The 27,601-nt window shown below is 41.2% G+C and overlaps 1 protein-coding gene across 3 annotated transcripts in view; it reads left to right on the forward strand.

Annotated features, from left to right (window-relative positions):
• LOC122637604 (UPF0489 protein C5orf22 homolog) overlaps window positions 1–27,601 on the forward strand; it is a 428,365-nt gene that overhangs the window by 230,080 nt on the left and 170,684 nt on the right. The gene's annotated exons all lie outside the window — the stretch shown is intronic.

Raw genomic sequence — 27,601 nt, forward strand, 5'->3', positions numbered from 1 at the left:
TCCCTAATTTTACATTTTCCCGTTAAATAATTTTCTCCAAATAAATCTTTTTTTGAAACGTATTCGGATCGTTTGGGAGCCATCTTCGAAAGACGAAAACTTTGGAACAGGATCGATTCGATTTCGTTTAAGAACGTGCATGTTTCTACTCGTTTCTTCCAGTAGCGTGTTACTAGCGCGGTGATTATCTCGATCTTCGTGCAACGTTCCGGTTTTGTCAGCGTTACGACGTGGGCCTTTGTTAGATCCGCGGAGCGAAGGTACGTTCTCTTCGAGATCTTTACCAACCCATACACGTATCCGCTAATCTCCACGAATCATCTAAATGCCCGCTCCGATCCGTTCCCTCTCGTGCGAGAACGTTTCATCATCGAAAATTTCTTAACGGCCTAGTGCTACGATCTCGTACATAGACGTTACCTATAGACGAGCACATCTTCCTTCTCTTTCTTTCTCTTTGCCAACTCGTAAATCTCCAAAATGATTGATCACGTCACTCGTTCTTTCCTATTTCTTACGACGTCGAGCTTCTTCAAAACGATCCAGGTCGATTCTCTTAATAATTAAAACGATCTCGTGATTGAACATTACTCCTTCCATACTATCGTAAAGATATTGCAAACGTTTAGGTAAATAATTTATATTATGAAAAACTTTTGAACTTTTGTTAAATTAATCATTCGAGTTGGAACGACGATTAAATGTATAAATATTATCGGATGATAGTAAATATAAGTATTAATTAAATATAATTATATATATATATAAGTATAAATATCGTAATGATCTAAAAATCATTCTGGTTAAGAGCAGGATCGATCAAAGTAGTTTTAATCGATCGTTATCGTTTATATTGACAAGATACACGTTCTCGCAAGAACGAAATATTTTTGATACGTTGTTTTAAAAACGAGCAACAAATATACTTCTCCTTTTGGAATGAATAGCGACAAGAAGAAGAGTCGATCGTTCTCGATTCTTTATGAAAGAACCTATCGCTCGATATCGACACGTCCGATCGATGGAACGATCACGGTAGGTGCGTCCGCACATTTTCTCCGTGCGGCGAACGGAGACACGCGTTCGCGCACACGCGCATACCTACGAGGCACGCGCGTTACATCGATGAATCTATTTCCAGTAGCACGTTGCGTAGCGCTTTACGTCTTGCATACGCACATAGTACAACTTTGCTTATACGTAGTTACCTATATACATTGTTCTCCTCACAGGAAATATCGTGTTTTCTATGCGTAAAAATGTCCGATATAAAATATTATACAAGATAAAATGATTATTCCATTTAATAATTTATTACGATTGATTAATATCTTGTATGAAAAAAATCGTAATAAAACCTATACAAAGTATTCCCCATATCTTTCTCATAAAATTAAAAGAAAAATCGTAGAAAATAGTTTGAACGTTATAAAATTGCAAAATTATAATACGTAATGTTATCGATGCCCAGTTCGATTTTAAATTAGTCCTTGTATGATTTAAAGTTTTATATGCGAATAGCTTTGTCCAATGGGAGACAATTTCATATATTCATGCGTACGTACGTACGTATACAATATATGTGTATGTATATATATATATACACACACACACATATATAGTATATATCTACATTTATGTAGAGATACAAGCATACACGCACCATGGACGTTCTCTGCGTACAGAAGAGCGAGCGGTACGCGTAGCGCGGACTTTGCGAGGCCATATCTCTCGTATCGCAATGTGACGGGTGTGTCGGCAGTATATCAGTCTAGCCCCACCAGGAGTCACTGCTGACAACGAGATATTAACACGATGCACGAGAAGCAACGTGCTCGCGCACACGCACGTACGGCTCGCCCATCGCGTTTCTCTCTTCGATTCTCTTCTTTGCTCGTATGCCTCTATAAGACGAGAAAACGTCGTTCCATGTGTCGTTCGAAAGACGAGCAAGAGAGCAAAGATTTGCTAACTTCACTCTTGTATTACGTGCAAATTGTTTCTTTTTTTTTTTCTTCACGTGGTCCTTCCTCTCTTTTTTTTTTTTTTCATACAGGATGGAGCATTCTTCTTTGACGCGGTATTTTTGAATTATTCAAGAACATATATGAAAAGTCTAAAAAGTTTATACGAAAATGATCGTTCACGTGATGTTTCTTCTTTATTTCTTTATCTTTTCATCTTCTTTTTTTTTTTTTTTTTTGGATAAATATTTTATTTCTAATGCTCTACCCTACGTATATGTAATAGTATATTTCGCTTAAAGAGAAAAAAATAAACTAGTCGTAATGTTTATTTTTTAATAATTTTTAAATAAAGAACGAGTTGGTGTTATTCTCATTCGATTAATATCTCGTAAAAGGTACTAAAAAAGCACTCATTTTTTAGTCCTCATAAATGAGTATATAAATTATAAAGATAACCGGTGATTAGTGTCACCTCATTATCGTTAAACGCGATTAGACGTTTTCGCCTTGTTGTTGTTGTTTTTTCTTTCTCTGGTTTTTTTTCTTTCTCTGGTTTTTTTTTCTTGTTTTTTTTTTTCTTGCTCTACATGTTTCCGGTTGTGTATCTTTAACGCGACAAACGCAAACTGTAATCCTTCGAGGATGACGCCCACATTTTTTTTCCTCCGTGCTCACCACGATACGCAGGCTCGCCGTGACGTAAAAGATTATTAGCGTTATTCGCGATTGACGACGAATCGAGTGCAAAAATTTTTTCCATTTTTTTTGAAACGACACGCCTCTTTCTTGTCGTCTCATTACTCGTTTGCAACGTAAAACCGCAAGCTACCGTATTGAATCGATGCTCGTTATCGGAAAATAGTTGGATGGGAAGGTGAAAAAAAACGAATCGTTGGAAAAATTGAAATTCGTGAAAGAAGTAAGCAAGGATCGATCTGTAACTTTCATAATATACGTAATGTTGGTGATGGAACGAAAAATAATACGTAGAGGTAAGGGGTAAATCACGATAAATATAATACGCATAGATACTTTTAGCGAAGTACGCAGGAAAAAGTGGTGGGACGCGCGTTCCGGGTTTACGAGCACGTCGAGTTCGCTGAGTAAGCACGAACGATGGACGAACACGGATAGATTGACGGATAAGTAAATGACTATATTGGTGAGGCGTATTGTACCTCGATCATAGCAATTTGCTGAAATGCCATAGAGAGTAACAATGCGGCGAGCGACGTCGACGTCGACGACGATGACGACGACGTAGACGACGTAGACAATGTGGACGACGTAGACGACGTAGACGACAAAGTTGGAAAGCAGAATGAAGAGAGAGAGAAAGAAAGAGAGAGAGAGAGAGAAAGAGAAAGAAAGAACGAGAGAAAGAAGGAGAAAGCCGCGAGCGATTTCGTTGCGTGATGTACGCCCGTAAAAAGGTACCCGACAGCGATTAAGCAGCACGCCAGTGCATGCTTTTATCTTCTTATTAACGATCCGATCGCGGATTAATCGTACAACGTGCGATAGCGTTTAACGGACGAAAGTTTGTTGCAAGCGTATGACTGCGACATTTTCGTACCTTAGCGCAGGTTGTACACTTATTTTGGTCGATCCTTCAACGTTCCCCCTTAACCCTATAATTTGGATTCTTGTTTTTCTTTTTCCCTTCTTTTCTTGTACTTTTTATCGATTTTATCGTACCGATCCATCGTCAAACGAAAAGAAAGAACCCTTCGAAAGCAAAGGCTATTCGAGAAGAGAACTTCTCCTTGATGAGTCGATAAAAACAGACAAATTAGATGGAAAGGATCAACTTCGTCCCTTTTGGTCAGGAAGAGAAGAGATCAGGGAGTAGCTTTATCAGGCTTCGTCTAGTTTTTATCCGTGTCTTACGGACTTCCACAGCGCGGACTTACTTTTCTACGTGGAAAAATACGCGAACGAATTTTTTTTTGCCCTACGAAGAAACCATCAACTGTCCGTGGGGCTATTAAGAAATCGAAACAGATTGGTAGACTCTGCGTGACTGTGTTGGTCAATGAGAGGGAGAAAAAGAGAGAAGGAGAGAGATAGGGATAGAGAGAGAGAGAGAGAGAGAGAGAAAGAGAGACATTTTTTCTTCATTTTTTCTTTTAAGGTAGATACGCGTAGACTCGAACGGGTTGATCGCTGATAGAATTTCTTGCTACTCGCAGATCTCGCGATGCAGGGAACTGCGAGTTTAATGGTTTCTACTATTACGGAAAGTTTCATAATCGCGATAGATCGGATTATGAAATTGAAATGGAAGTAGGTAGAGATAGGTACGTACGTACCTACTTACATACATATATACATACATACATATATACATATGTACGTAGGTAGATACGTGCGGCGTCCATATCGATTACGAGGCCACTCGAAAATAATCGTCGTATACATAGAAATATCAAAGGCTTAGCTTTTTTTAAACGTTTTTACTATATAAAAAGTCTTGCTAACTTCGTCGAAGGGAAAGGACGCGCGTAAAGCGGCCAAGACTTTTTTGCACGATTTATTTCCAACCTCTGACATTTTTCCAATCGGTGATTTAAACACAGTCAGTAGGTATGAACTCCATTTCGAACGTCCGATTCGAAAGTAATCGGCGTTCTATCTCTCTCGCGGCTCTTGCGTTCCTGTAAATACCGACCTTGATTCACCAGGCTGCAAACTTGAAGGCTATCGTCGTCGTTGTTGCCTCCGTCGCCGTCGCCGTCGCCGTCACCGTCGCCGTCGTCGTCGCCACCGCCGTCGCCACCGACACTGCCGCCTCCGAAGGGGAGATAAGGGTACGTTCACATCGTCGCTCGTAGAAAGAGACACACGCGCGACCCTTGATATCGATCGTCTGGCCATGACGAGTAGCTTTGGTCAACAACGCGCCAGCAATATCTTTTTATCATTGCTCAACTCCGAAGAGATTTTCCATTTGTATCTTTAGAAAAAGAGAAAGAGTGAGAAAGAGAGGGAGAGAGAGAGAGAGAGAGAGGGAGGGAGACAGACAGAAAGGGAGATCGTTCGTATCTCATAGAATTCTTTGAAAAATATATCTACCTGTGCCAGATGATAGTTATTACGAATAAGCAAGAGTATAGAAATATTGTTATTTCCTCGGCAATAGGAAAGAATTCAGATCGATATTTTTCAGGAATTATAACCGTAAAACTAGATCGATCGATTTTGACGCATGATCTTTCGAGTTGGACGCGCATGAAATAGCTGCGGTCCGGAATCAGTCGATACGAGCTTGCCGATCGATCATGGCTTCATTTTTGCGGTCTCTCTTCGCGCGTCGATCGGTAGTCGGCGATCCACGGCGAAACCGCACGCAATCTCCATCTGTTTCTTCCTCTTTCTTTCTTTCTTTCTTTCTTTCTTTCTTTCTTTCTTTCTTTCTTTCTTTCTTTCTTTCTTTCATTCTTTCATTCTATCTTTCGTACATCCTCGATCTTTCGATGCGATACGCGAGGAAGGAACAGCGTTGGTAGAAAGGAATGAAGAGGAGGAGGAAAAGGAGGTGCTGGAGGTCTCGCACGCACGATGATTCAAGAAAGCCAGAGAGAGAAAGAGAGAGAGAGAGGAGATAGGGAGAAGAGGGAGCCAAGGAGCGGCCTGTTACGCGGCGGACCTGCAAACCGGCATTACGTGCCGATGATTCTGTGTGAATTCGTTCGATCGATACCTTTTTCTTTTATTCGTTATTACGTAAGAAATTGCAACGGGTTAAGATAGTTACAAGCAGGGAAAAACGAGGTTGGCTCCATCTCCTTTGATGATGCAGACAGAAAGGAGAAAGATGAAAGTGGAATCGTTTCGAAGGAATAAATCAAAATTGAGTTATGGCTGATGGTACGTCGATAGGATGTATTCCTTCGTGATGGACCGAGGATAATGCCAAGGAAAGAGGAACCATCCTGATATTTCCCAGTGCAAATTGCTTACTATAGTAAGATGAATTTATTCATTCTTTGTCTTAGGGTATTGTCCTGTAGCAGGATTTTCTACAGAAAAAAAAAAAAAAGAGAGAGGAAAAAGGAAGAAAGAGGTGAAGCAAAAGATAATTGTAATCGTAACTAGTTCGAATACGATTGCTACAGTTCGTAGGAGAAAGAGAAAGAGCTAGATGGGTTAAATTATAGTAGACCTCCGAAGACAAGTTAAGTGCCGATTTATATAGCCATCGACGAAGCGAAGACGTCGATCTTTCGATTTACGTTAGTCAATTTCAATCAGTATTATACGCGCGTTCGGCCGATCAGAATTACGTTCGTCCGTCCAACCCTTCTCTTTCTCTCTCTATATCTTCTTCTTTCTTTTTTTGTATCGAACCCGTGAAATCCTATATAGATGGAGAGGTGCAAAAGAGACCGCACGACTTTTTCCGCGAAGAAGCGGTTATCGGGTATAGTCGTAGGAAAGGGGGAAAGGGGGAGGGGGGAAAGAAAGATAGAAGAATGGGGAGGACGGATGGAGGAAGCTGGTTCGCACGTTTGAAAAGGAGCAAAAATATGCGGCAATGCGACAGGCGACAGGCGACTGGTCGGAGAGTCAAGAGTGGCAGCAGGAAATCGACGATACGTAAGAAACCGGTACCAAAAGAACGAGAAAAGAGAAAGAGAGAAAGAGAGAGAGAAACGGACTATTCGTTCTGGGACCGACAAACGGAAGCTGCACGAATACGTGGAAAATGTTGACGATCGTAATCGCGAGTCTAGCCCGACAATTATCGTTTGTTTAAACTCGTTTAACTAGATTCTCTTTCTATCTTTCTCTCTTTCTATCTTTCTATCATTCTCTCTTTCCTTTCTCGATGCATACACGCGGGAGAAGTGAAGCCTATGATCTTTTTCCCCTTCCTCACCCTTACTCTTTCCACCCTTTTTCTCTTTTCTCGAATAAAACGGCAGGCCGACATTTTGGGCCATAAATCAAACGGTCCCAAGGCATTGGGCAAGGCGGGAACTAATCGAACCTCTCCCTTTTCTCTCCCTTCCCCTTTCCCGCCTACCCCTTTCCTCCTACAAAACTCAGAAACGTCATTACCTTTAGCTCCGAGCACGGACAACGTTCGATATTCCATTCGGTTTCGTTTCATTGAGATTTTCTTGTATCAATTATTTAAAATCTTAAGTAGTACCCATAAATCGACGGAATCAGGATAAACGTTATTACATTCGACGAGTGAATATTTCTCGTTATATCTAGTTCTACTTTCGAAGCAGGCTCGTGAGTCTCGAAACTATACGATAATAATCGAGTTCGAGTTCGAGTTTGCGATTGCCGACGAAGAAACTGTGAAATTGTACGAAAGTAATTTTACTTTCCATACCCGAGATTAATATCTGTATCCCCGATTAACTCGTTTTCTTTGATAAAAATATCTCTTTCTCTTTGACCGTAATCTTTTGCTCTTTGAACGATATGAAAAAAAGTGGCAATAAATTCTTTACATTTTCGTCCTAGGTAAAAGGTAGTTTTATTAAGCGACGAAGACGCGTTTTGATTATACGAAATGATAAAAAGCTGATGTATTTTGAAAAGTTGAGGAAGAAACCTCTCTCTCTCTCTCTCTCTCTCTCTCTCTCTCTCTCTCTCTCTCTCTCTGTCGTCCGTTGAGAATACGAAGTGGCTCGGTGGCCTTCGCGCTTGGTCGACGACGCGGCCTCCCCGACAACGTTATCGCACTGCACGGCACGGCCCTCGTAGGAGGAAGGGATAGTCGTTTCGTGCAATCGGTCACTGCCACCTTCTCGCGCCTTTCTCGCGATGACTCTGCGATAGCCGACGTCTCTTTCTCCAAGTCCGAATCTCTTTATATCCTGATCACTTTCATTTAGAAAATCACTTCATTATGACATTCTCTAGTAGAAAACGATCGAATGTAATATTAACAATTACATACGAGTTATTGCATCGAATGTAAACATAAAAACAACTATGAAACAACGAAAAATTTTTTATTTGCACGATATCTATCGCTATGATTATCTCTTTAAACTCGACGATACCGATGATCGGTTAGGATAAAGAGAAATGACGAGGAAACAAAAATGTCGTAAAAAACGTAATATAAACTTTGCGAAGAAATAAGTATAAAAGAACATTCGAGATATAGGCTCGATGTGGTATCTCGGTTTAACTCGGTCCGTTGCCATCTCTAAATAAAATATTAACGCGTTTCAACGTAGGACGTTCGTTTGCGATCGTTTTGCGAACGAATAGACGCCCTTGGATCGAGCGAATCACCCGGTGATTCTCGGCTGGTGGGCGGTCACGTGCAACGAACATATACTCGTTTATCTGTTTACGCGTTATCATCATCGCGCCCGTTATGTTCCTCCTATCGTCCACAGGGAAAGAGAGACCGGGAATGAGCATTCGACGACATATTCCCATATACAGATTTTTTTCCAAATATACTTTAAGAATTCGAAGAGAACGCAGAGAACTAATATCCATTTTACTCCATTCTCGATCTATGTATAATATATCGAGTTCCTGCGTTTAGAGCTTGATACCATGGAGAATGATAATCCGCAATGGATGCGCGAGAAATCGCATGATATTTCGAAGTCTCGAAAGCGGCACTCAAAATATTTACTTTACTACACGTATCCTACTCTGAGATACGAATGAAAGAGAGAAAAAGAGAGGAAGGGGGGAGAGAGAGAGAGAGAGAGAGAGAAAGAGAGAAAGAGAGAGGGAAAAAGGTAGAGCTCGACCGATCGCCATAAGTCCTGCCATAGGATTACGTGCACGCTCTGGCGGTGGATATTACGACTGATTGTGAACACAATGGTAGTAATGTCTTATGATTTAGTGGTGGGTGCGGCTAGACGCTCGAGATTTCCGTTGGTGAATATCGAGTTCTTCCTATTCGAAGTCGTTTCTCAAGCGTGCTGTTCGGATCATCGGAAAGAAGATGCTCGCTATAATAAATACAAGAGAAAAAGAAAAGAAATAATAAAAAAAAAAAAAAAAAAAAAAAAAAAAAAAAAAAAAAAAAAAAAACAAGATAAGATACCATCCGACGAAAATTGTTTTTCTAGTTATCGAGATCTCTTTTGGATGGATCGATTTTTTTGAAATATCGCGTTAAGCAATTTTTTGTATATTTTCTTCAACGTTATGTCATCGAGCCAGATATCACGTGATAACGAATTGAAAGCAAGAATATAAAAAGAATAGAAAAAGAAGAAGAAGAAGATAAGTATATAAGTATAAAGAAAAAAATGGAGAGAAGATAGATGGTTCTTTCGATGAATAGCAGCCCATCCGGACGTACAATGAAGGTGCAATGAACGTCCATTGGGAGACCGTGTTGCGCGTGCGTAGGCTTATCGGAATCTCATTTTGTCAGCTCCTCGCTTTCGCTCTTGTTAGTCCGAAGTGCACCAGGTGCTCCCGTTGTAGCGCGTGGGCGTGAATTTTGGGTAGCAGTCGAGTCGTCCTGGTACGGCCACCAAACCGCGACGTAAATAACTTTCGATAAGCTCGGCTGGTACAGGCTTCCGTTAGTAGGCTGTCCTGTGTTTTACATAAAGATTGCCATTAGCGACTTATCTCGTATCCGTTGTGACAAATCTTTCCTTGGCGTCTTATTTTTCTCGCAATTTCTTTTCTTCTTTCTCTTTTTCCTTTTCCTTCTGTTTTCTTTTTTTTCATGTTTACCAATTAGGAAGGTATTAATGAATATTACACACGCGATTATATTATGAGATATGGTAGTTATAGACAATAGGACAAGGATCAGGATATTTATATAAGTATCTATCTACATATTGTACATATGTGTTGAATAAGATATAAGGTGACGGTCAAACGTTTCTCTGGTGAACGTTAAAACGTAAGTTCAAGGTTGGCGAAACTGATATTTAAGGGGAAGAGAGAAGAAAAGGGTTGGGAAGGATAAAAGTAATAAACCTCCAAAGGTCAGTTTAGTCACGATTGATTACTTTTAAATGGCCGATGTTAACATTTTCTCCGAGAGCATTTTCTTTATTGTTCAGGACAAAAAGAATTTTCGATCGATTCTCGAAGGACATTGGCTAAATGTCAATCCTGGATGATTTTCCTTTTATCCGATCGTTCTTATAGAAGCCATGACGTCGTGTGGCGTCAAGCACGATATTAACAATTAACAGACACGTATACACGTGTGCTTGTGTTGAATACGCCGCTCGACAGAAAAACGAGAAAGTTTAGCTCTTGTACATCGTTGCCGCTTGGTTTTGTGCTAATTGAGCGCACTATGGAAAATAGGGAGGTTAAGTAGTCGACTGACCTCTGATGTCATCGACTCGTCGAGAGCACGGATGTTCAGCTACATCTGCGAGCATATTTGTACATATATACGTAGATATATATATACACATACGCAGAGACATACACACACATACACATATGTCTACGTACGTACACGTACAACAGGATTAGGCGAATAACGCCTTAAGGAAGTTTCCGAGCTTGGAAAATTCGTAGACAGAGAGCTTTGGCCAATACGAGGAAGAGAAGCCCTTTGTGTTTCCCGTCAACATAACGTCGCTTATGCATAGCGTGTCCGATGCACTTTGACGAAAATAGAAAACGAGCTGAGTAATTCATCATCCCGACAGCGGGTTCTTCGTATTCGCTCGTTCGAGGTGAGCTGCTCGAGCTGGCCGAGTTAAAGCCAAGCTTCGACGAAAAAGAAGAAAGAAAAAAAGGATGAAAGAAGCTTGGGCAAAAAAAAAGTTCCGTAGCTTGATCACTGGCGCCTCGTCTCTAGAACATCACGTGACTCGATAAGAATATTTGTACCATAGGATCGCCGTTGATCCTGTCATATGATTAATTATGATTACAGGGTAGAAAAGAACTTGCTTTAGACTAAGATAGATAAAGAGAAAGAGAGATAGAGAGAGAGAGAGAGAGAGAGAGAGAGAGAGAGAGAGAGAGATGCTGAAACTTTGGCCGTATCCTTACAAAGCTTCTCCAAAGTTCGCAGAAACGATGGACCAACCGAAGTCCTCGTGATAAGTTCGAGCTTCGTCCTAACGGACCAACCCTCATCCTTCTTCGTTCGCATCCGCTTTTCTCTCCCATCATCATCTCCTCTCCTTCTCCAGAACCGGACACGCGGTTACTACCATCGACCATCATTCATCACCCAGGACTTTTTGGTACGACCAACAAGTTCCGAGAATGCTGTCGCAATTATATTAAACATAAATCAGTTATAACGAGCGTAGGTTAATCAGTTATAACCACAATGTGGAATATACTTTTCGCTTGTAAGCACCCCTATTTTCAACCCCTTATCTTCTCTATTACTTATTTTCTCTATATCCATGAATATTTATATTTTTCTAGGTTTAGAACGTATTATCGCTTGTCCACCGAGATAACCAATTGAAATGACGACATGTGTATGTATGTATGTAAGTAAGTAAGTACGTACATATAAAGAAAAGAGAAGAGAAGAGAAGAGAAAGACAGGAAGACTTAGTATTCCGTGAGTCTATCGCGTGTCCTAGTAAGGCCGTTGCGATTAGTATACGGACGATAAAGGGGTGTTAGTAGAGAGAAAGCTCCTTATTAGGAGATACTCGTAAGAGATGCGGCTGTACCACTCGTTCGCTTCTTTCTCCCTCCCTCTCTCTCTTTTTCTCTCTACCCTTCTTCCTTGCTTCCATCTCTTTTTCTTCGTCTCGTGAGCGCTAAAGTCGAATGAAAATGTATGAGAGCGATATCTACTGAGAGGAGAACCGAAGGAAAGAGAAGAACGTATGAGATACGATCCTCTACTCTTTCTCCCGATGCATCCTATCGTATCGCTAGTGTGTTGCAACTACAACGTGTATCGAGTGAGAACGAAATGAAAGAGAAAGAGAAAGACAGAGAGACACACAGAGAGAGAGAGAGAGAGAGGGAGGGGGGAGATATATATATATATATATATAGAGAGAGAGAGAGAGAGGAGAAAAAAAATTAATGGAAATAAAAAAAATACTGAGAGAGTGAGAGGTTCTCTCGTCTTTTTTATCTTTACAAGTACATGACTATAAAATAAAATCTATTTCGTAGATTAGAGTATAAATCGGATGCGTTTGATCGTAAGAGAAGTCCCTGGGTTGGAATTCAAACGTTTGATATTTATTCGTCGTATTTCGTAGGCTCATTAAATTTCCTCTAATGACTCTATCGGTACCGACGTTTTAATGAACAGAGATCGGGATAATCGAGATAGAAATTTATGCGTACATCTTCGGTAGTGAAGATCGGTATCGGTCAACGGCTCACGGCGTGTTAGAAATCTCGCGGAGAAGAAGATGCGGTTTGCACCTTTCTCTAATCGACTATTAATGGTTATTCGATTTATCCACTTACCAAAGGTTATTCACCGCTTTTCCTTCAAATATTTGCGACACCGTCTGGCTCATTAAGAGAAGCTCGGCTTTCGCACGACACGTTTGTGATTACACGACGCGATTACTTGCCACGAAACGGTCGCTTCTTTCTATTACCATTGAAGAGTTTAATTATAGCGAGTAGATATCTGCTTATGGTACTCTGGCGTCTTCTATATACGCATACTCGTTTTCTTTCGTTCTTTTTCTCTTTTCTTCGCGATTCATACACGATGCCTCTTGCGGTCCCACGGTTACTCTACTCAGGGTATATTTGGTTTCATACGAAGAATTTCAAAGGGAAAAACGATACAAATTAAGTTACATGCAGTAAAATTATGAATCTAAATTATGTTATCAATATCGATTAATAATATAAATGGAAATGGGTGATTATTGCACGGGTACACTTAGAATGGTCATACAGTTATTGACTTCATGTACTTTTAACGTTTTCTTCTCTCTCTCTCTCTCTCTCTCTCTCTCTCTCTCTCTCTCTCTCTCTCTCTTAATTATAATCAGCATCCTCTTTGTCTCGATTTACCTTTTTCCTTCTTTGTTATTTTGATTTCGTTGCATTAGAGCGTGTCGTTTTATATTTTACATTCAATGACGGTCTTAATGAATTTCAATGTATCCAAGGCGATAAAACAAGATAATGCAGGCGCCTAGTTCGTATCGCGTGGAACGATCAGCTTAGAGAAAAAAATGTAAAAATTCTTTGACTCGTTTGAGATTACTTCGAAGGAAGGAACGTTTGAATCGTCATCGAAGAAAGGACGAAAACGATGTGATATCACGTCGGTATATAAGCCACTAAGAATTCAAGGGATGTCTTTAACCAGTTTACACGTTCACTGAATGCGCTTCTATGTGCGCTATCAACAATTCCGACAGAGAACACGAGAGATGTTGTAGTGCGAATAGAGAGAACCGTCCATGCTTATTACAGAACGTCTTTAACATTCTTCGTTCGATAAAACGATACTTTGTTAGAATATTTTCTCCTTATTAATACTCAATACAACATTGATAAATGATACTCTATGAATTGTATCAGGCTGGCTGGACTTTTTATAAATCTCAATTACTTCCTTTACTTTTTCCTTAGCAAAGTCGATCAGTTCGGCTCTTAAGAAACTCGATTCTCGATGTCGCGTACATCACGATCGATCACGATCTATCAACGACGACATTCGTTCTCTCGGACGTATTTATCGACGTTTCATAGAGACGTAAAATCCACGCGATCGTGAGCTTCATTCGAGACATTGATGAAATCACGAAAGGTACCTTCCTCGTTTTAGAAACGGTAAAGGCCAAGGATTATTGAATAGCATGTTCGCGGCTATCGTTAGCCACAATCAGGTTTTACAGGCCGGATCGTAGGAGCGCAAGCGGTATCATACTTTCGATGATATTTACGAGCCGCAGAGAGATACGCCTGGCGGAACGATTATTTCTACCGGTGGCACACGAAGAAGAAGAAGAAGAAGAAGAAGAAGAAGAAGAAGAAGAAGAATAAGAAGAGGGGTCCTTTTTCTTGGTCAACGCGCTGTTTTTTTTTTCTTTCTTCCACCTTTTCTTTCTTTCTTTTTATTACGCACGGATTTCTTCCATTTCAAAAGCGACATTCGTTGGTACCTTTCTCGAAAAAATGATCCCTGTGATCCCCGACGACGATGATTTTTCTTATTCCTGCGTTTTCTGTTCATTTCTTCTTCTTCTTTTCTTTCTTTTTTTTTTTTTTTTTTAAATTAACGATTACCATCGCGAGATACGTAATAAAATTCGAACGTTCCGTTAATCAAAACTTTCGGATGAAATGGTTGACACCAAAAAGAGGAAGTTTTATCGACGAGGATACAAGTACGACGACCTCCGTCGTTTCGATCGGCAAAGCTTGGCGAAGGAGGATGCGGAAGCACGGATTGCTGCTTGGTCGCTGCCTCTTACCCGACCGTTTCTGCGTGAGAGAAGAAACCGAATGGCATTGTTCTCCCTCTCGCGAGTGGACGGTGACGTACGTCCACCGAGCGCTCATTATGTTCCCGTTACCCCACCTACCTCTTCTCCACGTTGCATTATCCGAGAGACTCTCGCGAGTACTTCTTTGTGTCGTACTTTGTGTCGTTCTTTGCAGACTATTTTACTTTGCCCGATTTATCGATTTTTATCGAGTCATTTCTATCCCTTTCATTTACTTCTTCTTCTTTCTTTTTTGTTCTTTCCTTTCTTTCTTTATTTTTCTTTTGATTAGACTTGACATGGGCTTTATCAGTAGCCTAAGTTCACGATAATTTCACAATATTCTTCGGAGATGCGTAAATACATATATACATACAAATATTTTTGATGCTAGTTTTCCATAGAATATCAAAGAGAAAATAAATCTAACGTTATAATGTTCGAATAAAAAATAATAACTCGAACAATGAAAGACCTAGCGATCGTTGAAAAAGAGAAAAAAAGAGAGAGAGAGAAAGAGAGAGAGAGAGAGAGAGAGAGAGAGAGAGAGAGAGAGAGAGAGAGAGAAAGAAAAGAAAAGACATCGTTTAAGGAAGGTAAAAGGGGGGAAAAAAGAGAAAAAAGTAGAGGTAAAAGATCGGAGGGAAGTTGACTAGAGAGCGAGTTTAACGGCATGGCACGACGCAGCAGCGTTCCCGTTAAGTAGTTCGCTTTTCTGGCTTCCTCGATAGAGAGCAAACACTGGCCGAACGAGAAACTCCGCTGTTGGCTCCACCGACTTCCCACGGCTGTTGACATGTTTTGTGTTCATTAGTCGACTCTTGGAGTTGCAGAAGCAACGGCCGTTGCATAGCTTCGTGTTACGGAGACGCGCTCCCTCGCACGCTTGAACGAGAGCCCCACTGCCTTCGCACGTATTACACTTCTCCGACGAGTACTTTAAAGACCGAGTCAGAAAAGCTTTTAACCGCAGCGTGAGAAGAGTCCGAATTACGTTCTTTCACTCTCTCTCTCTCTCTCCTCTTGCTTAAAGAGTCTTCTTTGCATTTCGTTTCTCCTTGCCACCCATTGTCCGTTCTTTGCCTCGGTATGTAGCTACCAATGTATACCTCTACTTACATGGACAGGTGGACAGGTAAAAGAGGACGAGCATGGAAAGAAGGAAAGTTGTAATTGATTTGAAATCAACGCGAGTTCAGTCAAGTGAAGATAAACGATTTGCCGACGATTCTGAGAATCCACCTTTTTACCTAACGTTTCGTCTCCAACGAAGGAGAACTACTTTCTCTCTCTCTCTCTCTCTCTCTCTCTCTCTCTCTCTCTTTCTTTCTTTTTTTCTTTTTGTCTTTCTCTTCCACATCTCTAATCGCTTGATAAATAATCGATAATAGTATACTTCCCGTAGAAACGAAGAAGAGAATTACGATAATTCTACCGCAAATCTTTTACCACTCATCGAATATAATATTCGCATTTGATAAAAGTCACGTGGAATGGTCCAAGCGTTAGAATAAGGTTCGATTCGTCGATAAATCAGTCGATACGATCGATTCGAGGCAGCCGCAGATTCCGCGTGATTTCTACGAATAGATAAATCTTCGCGGAGTACTCGTTAAAATACATAAAACGTTCATCGTCCTTTCCCCTCTCTGTTCTCTTTCCTCCCTCTGTCTCTCTCTCTCTCTCTCTCTCTCTTTCTCTCTCTTTCATCCTCGTCCTTCGTCTATTAAATTCTCATTTTAATATCCGAACATATTTTAGGAAAACGACGAGTCGGCAAGAAAGCCATATTTTTTATTATTCTTTCAACAGCGTCCACCGTTTGTAATGAAAACATCGAAGCAATGAGCTGTGACTATGTCCATTAATACTTACATCTTCCTTCTCCAGCGCAATTATTAATTTTTATACCTACCATATCCCCATAGTAGTAGTATACGCGCTCACCTCGAGGTAACTATTGCCGCACGATGTAAAACCTTTCGATGTTTGTATTTCCTTGCCGGACAGTTACTGCCAGGCTCTCTGATCTCTTTTCTTTGACTTTTTCTTTTTTTTCCTCCTTTTGTTTTTTTTTTTTTTTTTTTTACTCTATTTCCTTCTTTTTTATTTCACTCCTTCCTCAAACCAATCGCCTCGCAGTACGTTATAAATTCCACGTCGCGGCATGGAAAAGTAAATCGGTTGAATTATTTATTACCTTATTAAGGCCGGTTAAATCAAACAAATAAGGCGCAATCAAATCGTGTTCTTTAAAGAGCACGTCGCGTTGCGATATATCGAATACGTGATGTGTACCATGAAGCAAACTGTCACGCATGAATATGCAGTACGCGTGCTCTGAAAATAAGAAGAAGAAGAAGAACAAGAAGAAGAAGAAGAAGAAAGAAAAGAATGAAATAGCGAGACGGATAATAGCCATATGCCGATAACTATAATAATATCTTAGCTATTCTCTCCTTCTCTTTTTCCTTCTTTCTTGAGTAAGCTTTAAGATTACCACGAAGTACTTTTCTACTTCTTTTACGATGTCTGTTGCTGATGCATCTATTCTGTAGAGATGGTATTTCGTATAAATCACATAGAGAATGAAGGACACGTTACTCCGTTCGTCGCGAGGTGATGACAAAAAGTCGTTAAAGATGATATTAATGTGAGATCGAATGACGACAACAACAACAACAACGACGACGACGAAGACGACTCTTGCGATTGTGCGAGGAGAAACGATCATCGGAATCAGCGAAGGATGGCTGCTAAGAGAACGACGTATATACAACGCGGTCCACCGTGTCCTCATCTCCAACGTAACGTCGTGATTGCATTTGTATGGATCTGATCGGCCTAAGAACAGAAGGAAGAAAAGTTAAGAGGGATCAGGAGGACAGAGTGGTGGTGATGGTGGTGGTGGTGGTGGTGATGGCGATAGATGGGGGCGGGGGAGGGAGGGACCATCACGATACATCCGCGAAGAACCGCACCTACGCGTGCATCCAACAAGCCTTCTCTAGGAAGCTGCATCCTCCGTACATTAGAATCATTATAAATTCATCCTTGATTCTCCTTCTTCTTGTTCTTCTTGTTCTCCTTGTTCTTCTTCCTCTTCTACTTCTACTTCTTTTTCTTCTTCTTCTTCTTCTTCTTCTTCTCTTTTTCCTTCTCCCTATATTTCTTTTTCTTCCATAGTCGTGCTCAATCCAAGATCCTTTTTAAAAGGTAAGGTCCTAAATTTTAATTACGGTTCTAAACTTTGTCGATTGGATATATAGTATATCGATTAGTATTTGAATTTTCTTTCACCAGCTTCGTTCTTAATTAGATATGATTATATAACGTATGAGAGATGACGTTCGTTCGATCGTCATTTTGAGTGATCCATCGGAAAGAAGATGTTCATAGGGGGATTAAAAAGAAAGAAAGAATGGAAAAGGAAAACGAAAAAAAAGTGAAAAAAGACTAATCTTGATCGAGTTGATTTCGCAAAAACCACTCTTAAGAATTGATCGCGGTAGGGTGTACCATTAGGTTTCTTATTATTGGAAGGCGCTCGTCGGCTTATAAGTAGACACATCGTACATAACTAATAATGGGTTATTACTCATTGGCAATGGATAGATTAATCTTTTCAGACAAGACTACTCGATAGACTTTCGATCTAGTAAATGTCGTAGAGACGTGGCAAATTCTCCTACACGGGCAACGACTTTTAATGGCGCAATATCGTGGAAATCGGTTGCGGTGCGATATACATTCCGAGTTTACCATCGAATTAGCTGCTATCATGAACGACGATGTGAAACCACGGCAAATTTTTCTTTTTTTACTCTCTTTTATATTTTTTATTTATTTATTATTATTATTATTATTATTATTTTTATTTTTTAATCTGTTTTTTAATAACGGACGTTACGTTACGCATAAATAACGGTACGACGGACGGCTTCGATGCGATCCTTCCTACGTCGATTCTTTGTTCGTCGATAAATCACTGTATTTTGCGACAACGCCGAGCGCGCATCCTGCGCGAGAGCAAGGAAATTATGGTACTTTTACCATTCTCACAACGTCCCGCGCCATTCCCGCAATCATCGATCGACCATGACTAATTTAGTTCTATCGGCTCCATTAGATGGTAACGCTTCGAATCGACCAAGTTCTCTACGATAAATCTTCCGGTCTCTTTGGACGTCTCGCGAGATCCTTTCTCGTTCGAGACGGGAGAAATCGCATAGATGTAAGAAGCATCACCGAGCTTTCCTTATGTTTATATGTTGAATAATTCAAAGAAAGAGAGAGAGAGAGAGAGAGAAATTACATCTTAAAACGAGCCCACCTATCTACAGGATCGAGCAAATCGTTGCTTCGTTAACACTATCGCAAGTCCTTTGTCTATAACGATCGTTTGCAAACTTACAATAGCTTCCACTTCCGGCTCGATCGGAGTCTCAATCTTGAATGTTGTTTATCGTTAGCGAGGAAAGCTACAGAGGCATACGTAGGCTGCTTAATGATGGATCGTACGTCGGCGTGGTTAACATTACGTGGGTACAAAGCGTTGGTATCTTTCAACGGAGAATCTACATTCCTAGATTCTCGCGATGTCGCCATACCCGTTGCTGTGGAGTGACTCTTGGGAAACGTAATTCGCTAGCGGGTACAAATGTCCCGTGATTCATGTGCCACGTGCACCGCTTGTAGCTCCATCGCGGAATCGCCGACTGTAAGAACGTCTACGACTACGAAAGTGTATGTACCTGTATATATATGTATATACATTGTACGTATATGCATGCATACGTTAATACCTATGAAAACGTAGTAGCTATGTTTCTTAGCACCGCGTCGCGTGCTTTGCTTTCCGCAGCTTACCAAGAATTCTTCCATTGTCGTACTTACGTTCCGCGATCCCGGAAACGACTTTACAATTTCTTTGCTGCTTGTCGTCTCGACGACAACGACTCGACGATGTAGAACGAAGAGGTAAAGTAAAAGACAGTCAACCAACCGATATTACCAAACGTATCCAAGATTCTTTAATCGGACACTCTTTGCAACGAAGGACGGACGAATGAAAGTATTAGCGTCCGCGAAACTAGCGAGCAACGTCTTTCGAGAAGTAAAGGGTCATTAACGGCATTTAAATGCGCGGAACGTACTGTACCACGACGCTGCCGTCGACTAACGAGCCGGCGGAAGAGTTACGAGTGGCTGCTGCTCTGTTTACGTTTACGATACCAACGACATCACTTACCAGCAGAGGAAATGTTCGCTATTAGCGCGGGATTACCCGTTCGCATGGCAGCGACACGCTAATCCCTGTGATTTCTCTCCCCTCGCCTCGCCTCGGTGTGTCTTCCATCTTCTTTCATCTTCTTTTCTTTCTGTCTCTCTCTCTCTCTCTCTCACACACACTCTCTCTCGTCCTCCTTCTTTCAAAGCTAAGGCACGCGTATGTTCAAGTCGATCCGTCCACTTTCCTTCTTGTTCGCGTTTACCTACCTACGTGTACACGTTCTGGTGCTCAAGGCTAAAATTTTCTTTCTTTCGAACTACCTCCTGGACCTATCCCTCGGCGCATCGTAGAGTAGTATCGCGTGTCCCTTCGATTCCCCCTTTTAGTCGCGTCCCGATACCGCCAGAATATTTCCTCTTCTTACTTGCAGCCTCCCGCTGCCGTCTCTTTTTCTTCCAGGTATCCTCTCGCACATCCTCCGCTCGTGATTACCGTAATTTCCTCGGCGCTACGTCACGTTGCGCCTACTACTACTACCTTTTCTTCTCTCCTGCCCGGATCCGTTGGGAGAAATTAGTTCCACGTACGCTCCTCTTCTTTCCTTTCCCTTCTAACCCTCACCACTACCACCACAAACACCACAAACACCACCACCGATACCACCACCATCAACATCACCACCACCGCTCGATGCTCTTCTCCTTTTCTATCTCCTACTCCTTTTCCCTGTGAAGATTCGTCGCGGACGGAGGCCGTGCTACGTCGATGCGGGCTGCGATTCACTGGAATCGAATCGTCCGAGGAATCCATCTTTCTCTCTTCGTTGCTCACTCGACTCAAGCTCAATTTCCTCTCTTATTACCGGTTTTACGAAACGCAACGAGCAATACGCGCCCGTCTCTGGGGTAAATGCCGCTGCTTAAGTCCTCCGGTCAAAGTCCTCCGAGTCTCCAGTGTGCAACGAGTTCCTCGAAGAGAGTCGATTAAGCGGAATCCGAATTGATGGATAACACCGAGCCGTACAAATGGAAGCCGTACCAAGAAGCATCTTTTTGTAATTACTACGGTGGAGTAAAGTAGTCACTAGTCACTTCGTTCTCCAGGCGATTCCCTATAAGAGAACCACGTTCGCCTGCGTTCTCTCTTTTATCTTTCGTAGATCCTTTTGTAAAATCTTTCGACATTTTTCCTATTTCTTCTCCTTCTTATTCCAAGTTATGCGAGGTCTCTGGGATCCGCTTTGTTTCTACCGCTGGAAAACGCTTTGTCCATTAGCCATGCAACTCGTAGAAGCCATAAATCCCTAGAGGCAAATTAAATGACAAGCCGTACGCGAGAAAAAGATAAAACCAGAGAGAGAGAGAGAGAGAGAGAGAGAGAGAGAGTCGTACAGTTCGAAAGGATTCTCGTTAAGACTCACATCTCGATCCCGTCCTTCTTTCGATTCTTCTTCTTCTTAAGCTCGCTACGCGCTAAGACGTTCACGGAGCATTTCCGTTAGTGCCGCGTCACGATTTCACTCCCTGCTTATAATTTTCAATTATCCTCTCGTCGAGTACGACGAAATCGTATTTCATCAGCAGCAACCTCGGCTACGCTGGAGGAGGTTCGTTCCTTGGTTCGTTCGTTCTATCCGAACGGGCGCTCGTGACATCGCGATTGCATTCGCGATTTCTTGCGACTCGGCTACGATCGGTAAGGTAATGTAACGAGTGTCATTAAGCGACATTCACTTAATTCAATTATTATGGTAGCCGTAGTTCGCTCGAGACTTGCTCTCTCTCTCTCTCTCTCTCTCTCTCTCTCTCTCTCTCTCTCTCTCTCTGTCTCTCTTTCTCTCTCACTTCGCCCTTTTTCCTCCGCTCGCCCTCTCTCTGGCGTGCGGCATAAATTCTGCAATCGCGATTAGAGCCAAGACCTGACTAATGCGCCGAGGAATTATTCTATTAGAGCGAAGGTACATTAGAGAGCCGTTCTTAGAAAAGTACCAGAGTACGGCGAGTTCAGCCGCGGCTAATAGGATGCCCATTAGGTACGTGGAGAAAGAGAGAAAGTAGAGGGAAGGCATTCGCGGCACACGGCGAGGGCCCATAAATAAGACTGCGAGGGCCAACAAGACGATAATGCTCGCGGGGGTGTTATGGGGCTAACGCTAATTCGCTACGGTGCATCTACCAAGAGCTGTCCTCGTTGCTTCGAGGGGGGTAACTTCGAGTCTCACTCTCTTTCCTCTCTTAGAGGAGATAGTCTATGAGATATATCAATAAAAAAAAAAAAAAAGAAAGAAAGAGAAAAAAAGAAAAAAAATGTTCCCTTTAATAGAATCCTTATATACCGTGTAATTAATAATTTTAATTAACCTAACGGGACGAGAAATCTTTTTCGCAATTTCTTTTTGTTTTCTAATCTATGGAACGTTTCGGTCGTTCAACGTTAACACTACAAATTTTTAATTTTCCGGGAGGAAAAATGATCTATAAATTTTCTCTAGCTATGAGGCAAAGGACGTTCGAGAAAGTGAGAGGAACAGAGGGGATAGGCAAATAACGGCAATTTGTGTCGACTCAAGTGTTAGGAGGTGGGTAAGCAGGAAGAGGAGGAGGAGGAGGAGGAGGACACATCGGTCTATGGATGACTAGCTATCTCTCTTTGACGTTAACTCGGACCACGGTATTATCGTTTAGCAAATGCTCGAGGTAAACCACGACCTTTGAACTTTGCTTTTTACGAGATTTTTTTTTACGAAAAGTCGTCGTCACGCTGTCACGCTGAATATTTTACGATTTTTAAAAAGACTTCCCTTTATAGAAACCTTTCAACTCTAAAATACCAATAGCTACGCCCCTGGATATAATAATATCAATTGCAGGTATTCTCTTAACAAAGTCTCTCTGAGTGCCTTCGGGTTCTGGTTCTGCTCCTGGTTTCTATTTCTCTCTTTTTCTCACTTATACCACCGATAATGGACATTAGGATTATCGAGTCGAGCGACAGTGATGTCGTTCATAGTTTAGCTAGACGACCACAAATAGATCCGATCGAGTTCACGCGTTAATAAGAGATCGATCGTTTTCTTTCGTAATGGCAGGCAAGATAAGATCATGCAGATAAGTGGAATTGATTTATATGTACGTAGGTGGTAAAAGGAACGTGCATGTATTCATGTGCGTGGGGTACAGTACCGTTTAGTTTTCGACGGATATGCTTACAATTATTATTTCAACGATAATGATGGTTCAATTACAATTGGATCTCTGGTACGTTCGATCCTAAATAGTAAACAAGAAGTTATATCGTTCGCACACGTTCACGATGTTCTAAAAACTAAATATAAAAATGAAACATCGTATATTATCGAGAGATAAAACTTTTAGAATTTTCAAAGTTGAAAACCATGTAACTTGGATAGGTCATCCATAGGTAAAGAATGGTTCACCTTTAAAATGTCGCTAATTAAAAAGACTATAGAACGATACGGTGAGTATGAATCAGACTCGAAGCACGCGACGTGGTCGCGTGTCGTACTGCGACTTTCCATCTACTACGCGACTCATCGCATGCGTGAAATCAAGGAGTGGCCACGCGTTGTCTCTCCGCCCGTCCATCTGTTCTATTCCACCTCGTATCCTTCCTTTTCTGTCGTTTTCTCGCGTCACGACTTCTCACTCTTTCTCTTTCTCTCTCTTTCTCTCCTTTTCTCTCTCTCTCTCTCTCTCTTTCTCTCGTGCTCCTATCTTCTTTCCTATCCATTTAGCAAATTGATTCTATAACGCAACCTGAACGAATATACGAGCATGTTGCTAATGCTTTAAACGTCGGGTTACCGGTGCACGCATGGCCTGTCCGGCTATCGGATAAATTTTGCGCGAGACCACCCTCGTCAAAATAAACGTAGAAACAGAGAGAGAGAGAGAGAGAGAGACAAAAAGAAGAAAGAAGATAAACGAGAAATGGGCGAGAATCGTTCGCGTTAAAAGAAATATTTTGTTTGCGTGATCTTCGAAGCGACACGAAGACTCGTTCGGTGTGTCCATATATATATATATACTATACTTGAAAGAGAAAGAAAAATTCTCGTGGGCGAACGATAAAGATGTGTACGCGAAAGGATTTCATAATTAGCTGGGAGGGAAGTGTATTTCGCTTGGCGACCGATTCGCAGCTGCCTCCGACGCTGGCAGCGTGTGCGAGCCGATTAAATCGATCGATGTGGTAATTAAGTGGCGATTAACGAAGTCTCTCCACGATCGTCCTACCTCCTCGCGATTCCATCGACTTCGAATACGCGCACCATGTCCGTCTTCGTATTTGTTTGTACGTATATGTGAAAAAAAGTACGAGTCTTCCGTGAAAGAGCTTTTAATTAAAAATATCCTCTATACGTGCGCAGCCTTTAACTCACGCGAATTAATTCGATTTCTGAGAGCTGCTTTTTACGGAAACTCGACTTTTCTCTCTTTCTCTCTCTCTCTCTCTCTCTCTCTTTCTCTTTCTCTTTCTCTCGAATATGGAGTTATCGTTATCGATTGGTTCATTTCGTAAGTTTTCGACGAAATTTGAAAATTCTCTCGCGAAAGGTAAACATTTCATTTCTCTCGCTCTAATTACTATTGTATTAGAGTAACAAAAAAAAAAAAAATTGCAGAAAGAACGATCTGTTCGACCTGTAGAAAGAATTCTTATTCGTAATTGTCAGTAAAATGCATGTAACGTCGATGCAAAAAGAAATAAGAACTTGTGATAATTATTGAAAGTGGAATTGATCGTTTACATCGACACGAGGCATCGATCATAGTACACAAAACGATCTTTTTTTCCTTCTCCTTCTTCTTATTCTTCTTATCTTCTCTCTCTTTCCCTCTCTCTCTCTCTCTCTCTCTCTCTCTCTCTCTCTCTCTCTCTCTTTTTCGCGATGAACGTTGGTAAAAATGACGTTTCATTCTTTATAAGAGATACCTATTTTCTTCGTAACATGTCTGCAGCTCGCGTGAAAAAGCGCAAGTTAGAGCCTTCGTTATTTTTATCGTCGAGACCAGACTGTATAATTATTGAACAAACGACGTCGTCAGACATCTCGAAAATACACTTAGCTACCGAGTTGTCAAAGATACTGCAAACATACATCGACTGACGAGTAAAACTTCGTATTTTATCTCTAAAGAAATGATATTTTTCAATCTCGGTATGAAAAGAAGAAAAGAGAAAAAAAGAAATAAACAAGAAAGAAGGAAGAAGAAGAAGAGGAAGAAAAAGAAAAAGAAATACAAAGAAAAGGGAAAAAAAGGAAAGAGGAAAAAGAAAAATTACTTGTAGAAATTATATTCGCCTCATAAAGTTTGATTAGTGATCGAAATGATAATCGACGACGCGTATTTGTACTATGTATAAACGCGTTAGCACGCAAGGCGTCACGATTAGATTTTTAAGCCTTTCGCTTTTACGATCCGCCATTTGATCCATCCGGCGTTTTATTATCCGCCGGTGCGAAAGATTGCGTAATTCTTTTTCCATCGCGTTCCTCGACGTTACTTTCAAAATTCGCGAAGCGTAAAGGGGGCCGCGCAAAAGCGACTCAACTCGAATAAATCGTAGGCGTTGCACGATTTTTACCTCTCTCTTCGATTCACTAAGCAGCTCGACGAAACGAGAGGAAGTTCTATGAAAGTGATTCATAGAAACTCGACGTAGTAATTAATGATCGTTTCACGGTGGAATCGTTTGTTACGTGGGCGGTCGAAGGTATGATCTTTTCTCGGACGATATTGCTAGCACGCGCAAACACTACCGATTCAAAGCCGAAAGAAATCGATTCGATCTGCATCGCTAACCGATTTATTTACGCGGCTAATTGTAAGTCTTATAATGGGAAAGTAAAGGATAGAAACAAATCGACGAAATTGCGAATGAATAATTTTGTACGAATCATTGAAGCATCAAATTAATAGATAAGAGAGGAGAGAAAAGAAACTCTTTCGTAGTAGAATTTTATTCGCAGAATGGATCGTTAATTACTCGGAAACGTGATAATTGTATTCTACGTGATGGTAGCCAAGCTATCGGAAACCTCAAACTTAATTACCTACGTCGAATGAGTTACAAGAAGTAAAGATGGTAGGTTACGAGCGAATTTTAATTTTCAAAAGGCCGCAATGCTCGATCGCGAAGTTCGATAGCCGATATGAAAGCGCGAGGGGCGGAGATCTACCTCTCTTTTTATTTTTATCGTACTCATCGTCCCGATGATGTAGCTTTATTCATTCACCCGATCGCTCGTCTGAGAGTTCTTTACTTATGTTGCTCGAGGAACAATTTATTACATCGATAGCGGGGAATATCTTAACATCGTGTACATCTTTCCTCATTCAAGAGGCACGTAAGAGAGGCAGCTCTTTCAAACAGGAAGGTAAGATAATTGCAGGTTTTCAGATTATTTCGACAAGAAAGAAGATTTGCCATCTTCCCGATACGTCGAACTATTTATTATTCAAACTTTACAATTTCCATATTCTCTTCAGTGACTCAAATCGAGGTTGACCGAACTTTCAAGAATCCCGAAACGCGATAAGCTCTCGGCGAAAGATTTTGAAGAGGAATACTGACTTTTTCTGCATCTTCTTCTTCTCCTTCCTCCTTCTCCTCTCCTTCTCCTTCTCCTTTTACCGATCATTTCTCTCCTTCTCCTTACGAGATACTCTTACGCGTAAGAGGCGTTCTCTGCTCTTTTTGTTCGGGGCCCGCCGAACGGACCCTCCGGTACACGAGGCCATTAATATTATTACCGAGCGGGAGCGTGTAGGTATCATTATCGCGGAAGATGGAGAAAAGGAGGAGCAAAAGATGGAGAGTGGAGTGAATGAGAAGAAGGAGGAAGCCATGGTGGCCCTGATGCATGCTCCTACGTACCCTGCCCTCCCTCTTCTCTACGTTCTTCTCGCGAGGAGGCTCCTCGATTACGCGGGCATTCGAAATTTTCGAGACTCTTCCGACAGCATTGGGAATCGCTCTCGAAATTGATGTTGTTCGACCATGCGATCTTACCTCGACTTTGGTGGTAATGCTTTACGTGTTCGGGTTGTTCGATTTTTATCGCCTCCATGATAGCATACATATCTCCATTCTTTTCTTTTCTTTTCTTTTTTTGTTTGCTCCTTTTTCTTTTTTACTTCTACCTTACCCTATCATCGAGCAATTTTCATATGATAGTACACGTAATAGTTAAATTGATCAATTTCATTTGTTATATATTTTCAATTGTTCGAACATTATTTATCGCGTATAACCTTGACCAGTTTCAATAATGTTTATTTACCAGTCGTAAACATTAAACTTCACTCGCTTTATATTCCTTCTCACAATCGCACCTATCGATCAATAGTTATTTCAAAGCGTTAACTGATAAAGCAATCGATTCGATGAACACGGAGAATCGATTCTCATCGTCTTTGGATCTACGATCGTTACGGTCGGATAACACTGCATATCGTATCGTACGAGTGCACGCGAATAGATGGCATCGAATTGAGCGACAGGTAACTAAGAAAAGGGGGAAGAAAAGAATGCGAGATGACAAGTATCGACGTCGTTAAAGTGACAAGCGTGTCGACATAACGCATATCACTGAAGAGAGAGAAAGCAAGAGAGAGAGAGAGAGAGAGAGAGAGAGAGAGAGAGAGCGAGTGAGAGAGACGGAAACAGACAGAAAGAAAAAGAAAGAAAGAAAGAAATAGCCTTTCGGTTTATCGGTAATCACGATGTGACCCGTATTAACCTTCTCAAGTTGCCTTGTATCACGAGAAAGAAGAAAAGAAAAAGTTTCTCGATGATGCTTTCCTTCCAGTCCTTTCGCATTACGATGCTCTATGAATTGAATAAATAACCTGACATCGATACAATATTGTTATCCTAGAGCGATACTCTTTTATGTTGGATAGATAAAGATTCTAGAGAAGAGGAGAATCCTCTTTAACGGTTATCGCACGGTAGTCGCAATGTAGGTAGTCGGTTTTAGCAGCGAGAGAGAGAGA

The sequence above is a fragment of the Vespula pensylvanica genome, chromosome 2 (assembly GCF_014466175.1).
Source record: "Vespula pensylvanica isolate Volc-1 chromosome 2, ASM1446617v1, whole genome shotgun sequence".
NCBI classification, from domain to species: Eukaryota; Metazoa; Arthropoda; class Insecta; order Hymenoptera; family Vespidae; genus Vespula; species Vespula pensylvanica.